Below are 4,939 nucleotides of genomic sequence, written 5' to 3'. Positions count from 1 at the left end.
TGGCACCAAGGTTTTGGCTCCCGYGAAACAGCTGCTGCCAAAGGTTGCCCGTAGCCTGTAAGGCAGCGGGAATTTGCCGAAATTAGTTTGGGCCCATAAAGCAGCCCCAGCCCACTGAATTTACGGGCACCTCTCGGTTGCAAACGCGGCGCGGAGCATCCCCTACGCGACAGCGCAGAGCCGTTTCGCCACCTTCGCGCGTCTCGCGGGACAGCCGGAAAAGGCCCAGGAGTTTTCCTTCCTTTCGAGAGCCAGCAGGCAGGATCACAGCGCTGCAGGGAAGAGAACATCCCACCCGACGCAGCATTTCAAAGCCCCGTGGCTCGAACTTCTCTCCTCCTTGAAAGGGAGCCGAATTTCAAGCTATTCTCTGCCTACGGCCTCACGAGCACTGGAAGACTCAGTACACACYGCTCACCGTTTCCCTCGCCAGATTTCCAGCCCGTTTCAGCCAGCGCCTGTTACCTCTTTCCCCTCATTTCCATTGCCTTTGGGTGCTTTAAAGTCCCCCTTTATTTTCAATACATACGTGGCGGCAAATTCAGCCGAGCCCTACGCCTTTAAGGAGGCCAGCGGAGGAACGGAGCATCCGTTTCCATTCAGCTCGCGAGCGCGGCCAGCCTCTGCCTCCCCCTCCTCCCCCCGAAATCCTCCGGCGCCGATCTCTGCCGTGCATCGCACGYGTGCCGTATCCATCGGTCAGCAGCCAGCTCCCATCAGCCTCGCCCCCCAGCCGAAATCTCTCCTTGCCCTGCCATCGCCTAGGCAACGAGCACTCAAATAGGGCCGGGGCGCAGCACGGATGAGCTGCCGCTACCTCGGAGGCGGCTGCTCGGCCATGTACGGCTCCGTGCGAAGGGACCCGGCCGCCGCGCAGGGAAGGAGCCGTCGGAGGGGAGCGCGCTCCCCARACTCGAACGCAAGAAAGCTCTTGGCGCTTCGAAAAGGCCCGTAGCTCCCAACGGCGCGTTTTCGGGCTCGCCGGGCCCTCCGCCGGCGCCCTTCCCCACGGCGGAGGCGCCCAGCTGCTCCTCGCGGCTGAATCGGCTCTTTGACGCCGGAGCTGGCGAAGCCGGGGCGGCACGGAGAGGGCCGTGACCGCGGCGTCGCAGCTGGCGCCCCGGGCGCGAGACGGGCTCTCCTCCCGGCGTCCCGTGGCTACGGTCAGGGAGGGTCGGAGGCAAAAAGTCCAGGGGGCATCCAAGGATAACGCCGCTCCCAGCGCCCGCTTAGAGGCCTGAACCCCAGTGGGGACAGAAGAGCACCCAGGAAGGAGCCGGGGTGCAAACGCTGCTCCCGAGGGAGGGTTTTGCTCGCCCGGCTCCGCCGGGAGCGCGGCRCAGGGAATATTCGCCTCTCCGCGCGTTGGGTTCGCTGCCTGCCCCAACAGGCCCTACCAAAACGGCACTGCACATCCTGGGCGGAAGCGGCGAGCGCCGCACGCGCTTCTGAAGGGCGCGAAGGGAGAGGGGCTCCGTTTCGACCTTGCTAGGCCAAACACCCTCTTCGCCTCCTCAAACATCCCGCGCTTCCCCTATGACAAAACCCTCCCGACACCCGGTTCCGAGCACTTTGCTTCCAAACCCATCACTCGTTTGGCGCCGGCAACGTCCCCGCTGAACTAAATCRCCTCCTTCAGTGAGATGGCTGCCGGGGGGAGAAGGACCAACCAAGCGCCCCCTGTTAAGGACCATTTTATATTTTTCCTGTAATTTCTTTTCTTCTTCCCTTTTTCCCCCCCCCTCCACCCGCCATGCAAGCATTTCCACCCCATTGACTCAGAGCAGTTTCCAGCCGGGAGAGCACCGTAATGGCCTCATTATTTCAGATGAGGAATCTCTGTGTTAAATTAGGCGGAGAAGGGTAATTATCTACTTGTAGAAGATAAGAAAGGGGGGTTATTTCACCAGGAACAGAATGCCAGCAGGGTTCCCGGCCAGGTCCCTGAACTCGGCAAGCTCTCAACGCGCGGCTCCAGCTCTGCAGGCGGCAGCTGGCTGGGCTGAGGCCGCGGGTACCCCCCACGCTCCCTGCCAGCGTCCCCCATCGCTGTCCCTCCCCACCTTACACCGACGAAGCTGCCAGAAGGACAGACTCGGGCCCCACATCTTCAGCCTGCAGAAAGTCCATCTGCTTGGAGCTGCTTCGTTTAATGAGTAATTAACCTTTCCAGACATCCTCTGCCAGCTGATGCAAGGCAGGTAGCCTCCTCCGTGGCGGGGAGAGAGGCTCCAGCTCATGGAAGCAAGYGTCTTCTTGGACACTCCTGGTGCTCAGGTCCTACCACGGCACTGAACTGCCCCGCTTCCTTCCCAGCCACCTCTCCCTCTCCGGGGGCAAGCATCCAGGCCATCCCTATGGGATCTGGGCCCTGAACACCCCCGGCTCTGCCTGCGCTCTCCCCAGCAGGGACCCAGCTAGCTGGTGGCTGCTGCTTCGCAGCAAGTGGTCCCACAGCCCCATGGATCCGGTGTCCCCAACTCCCTCCAGACCACTTCTCCCAAACTATTTAATGTTAAATTAAAAGGAGGTCGGGTCCAGGGCTCTTCCTCCTCGCTGCCCAGGTCAGCTGCAGCAGCACCAGCCAGCCAGCACCTCCCCATCGCAGCTCCAGCGGCTGGGGGAAGGTTGCTCCTGCRCTCGCAGGGGTGGACGCCCGCAAGGCGCAGAAGGTGACACCCGACCAGGGAGGTCGCTGTGCCCTCCTCGTCCCGTTCGCTTGCCCCAGCCCAGGGACACCCGCTAAGCTCCGAGGAAGATCAGGTGGTGGCTGTGCCGAGCGGCTGGCGGCCGTTTGCGACGCGGCACCCACCGCTGGCTGTGCCCYGCTGCCTTGCCGGAGTCTCCCGCAAAAGCCAGGAGATGGAGAAGAGCAGAACTTGCCTCCCAGCAGTTGGCCTTGGGAAGCAAGTCCTTCCCCAGCACAGCACAAAGCCAACTTCACCTTCCTTCTCCCAATCCCTCCTTTGCAACGCTTCCAAAAGGCTCAGCAGGACCTAAACGGCCGATCCGGCCTTGCCTCGCCAAGCCGCTGCCCGGCTCGCGGGTACTGCCTGGAAGGTCTCGGTGGAAGGAGCCACCTCGCTGGGTCGGCATCCAACTGGCAGCCGGATGCGGTCCCCGACTACCCTAACAGGCGGACGGCAGAGCACAGCAGACGTGGGGACGGAGCCCACTCAGTCTCTGCCTCACACTGTCATTTACACCGCAGCCAGGCAGGGAGACGGAGCRAGGGGAAAACCTCGGGGAACGGGAGCGCCACGCTCACTGTCACGGGCACAGACAAAGGAGGACTTGCAGCAAAGCAGGAGTTAGGCGACTACGCCGCCRTCCCCACCCCACGGCACAAGCTCGCATCCTTCCCCGCTAAGCTCCATCTTTTCGGACCCCTGTTTAGGTGCATTGTAGCCGCAGGGTTTCCCCGCTGCGAGCCAGAGCCTGGCAATGCGTTTCCTCGCCGCTACAGCGAGCGCCGAACAAATAGCCCCCCCGTCACCCCCCGCAGCCTCCTAACAGGCAGGCTGGGATGCAGGGCACGTACCAAAGAGGTGGGGGAGGGCAGCAACGCGCACAGCCGAACCCGCCGGCTCCAACGCCGGGAAAGGCACCCGGGGAACCCACTTTCTCGCCAGCGGATGCTTTTGCCGGCATGCTCAGCCTGAGCTTCCTCCCCGGAGCGCGCCACGTTTCACTGCATGGACAGGGCTGCGGATGGAGACCTCGCCTCACCCTCCCAGCTCCAGACCCCGAAACGCGGCGGGGCGGACGGTCGGGCTAGAGCACCGCGGGCRTTTTCGCAGCCGTAAGACACCTGGCTGCGGGGCTCGCGATCCCACGCCATCCACCTCCCTGCCAGTTCAGAAAGGAGAACCGGGTTCTCTCTTTTAAATCAGGTTAATCACAGTCACCTCGGGTAGCTGCTCGCGGTTAGACTTCTGTAACTTGTGGGTTTCCTAATAAGCATGATTCTGCAGCGGAGGAAAACAAAAACAACAAAAAAAMCCCACCAAGCCCAGCTCCCCATAACTGCTCCTTTGAGATGATGCATAAGCAGTTTCATTTCCTGCTTTTCTCCCTATTAGCATTATCCCGATTTTACCGTAACGCCAGAATATCTGCAGGATCACGCTGCTGCCCCAAACTCCAGTTTTACCAGCTGAAAGACTTTACCAGTCTGAAGTACTGCTCTGACCCACTAAGGACCCACTATTTCTCGTGTGCTTAAGCAGTAACTCCCACTCCTTTCCCATTTATTTATCCTTAAGGCTCAGACTCCCAAAACCAGATGGGAGAAGAGCTGCCTGTGCAAGCCAATTGCCCTTCCCGTCCAAGTCAGAAACGTGACGGCTCAAGTTTCAGCCAGCGTCTCCAACGCGGCAAGTATTTTGTGCCGTTTCAATCACCGCAGCAGCCCACCGAGGTCAGCGAGAAGAAAGCAGGGAGAAAATAAGCGTAAAGCCTCCCCCAGCCGGGATCGCCGCAGCGAAGCCGAATCTTCGGAGAGCGCTAGCACCTGTCTCTCCGGATTAGCCGCGCGGTGACCCCCTGAATCGCTTCTCCCCCAGCGCAGACGGGGTGCAAGAGGAGGGGGAAGGATTTTTTTTTCTTTTTTTTCCTGGTTTCAAAGCGCGAGCCCAGAAGCCGTCAGCAAAGGGACGCGCGAGAACAACGGGGTCTGTCCCTTGCAGCCAGCTCCTCCRAGACGACCCGTCATTATAAATGGCCTTCTTTGTGCACGCCAAGGAGCGAGCGAGCGGGCTGAAAAAGGAGGACGGAGCCACTCGAGAGAAGGGGGGAAAAAAAAACAGTAATAAAACGAAGTCAGAGTAAATCAGAGCCCGGGCCGCACTCCCCGTCCCTCGCGGCTCCCCTCCGGCGAGGCGGGCGCGGACTCGCGGCCTCGGTGCCCCTCGGCGCCCCCGAAGCCCCGCGCGGAGGG

Source organism: Apteryx rowi, unplaced genomic scaffold (genome assembly GCF_003343035.1).
Source record: "Apteryx rowi isolate R43461 unplaced genomic scaffold, aptRow1 scaffold_566, whole genome shotgun sequence".
Lineage (NCBI taxonomy): Eukaryota > Metazoa > Chordata > Aves > Apterygiformes > Apterygidae > Apteryx > Apteryx rowi.
The sequence above is the reverse complement of the archived record's forward strand: the minus strand, read 5'-3'. Positions refer to the sequence as shown.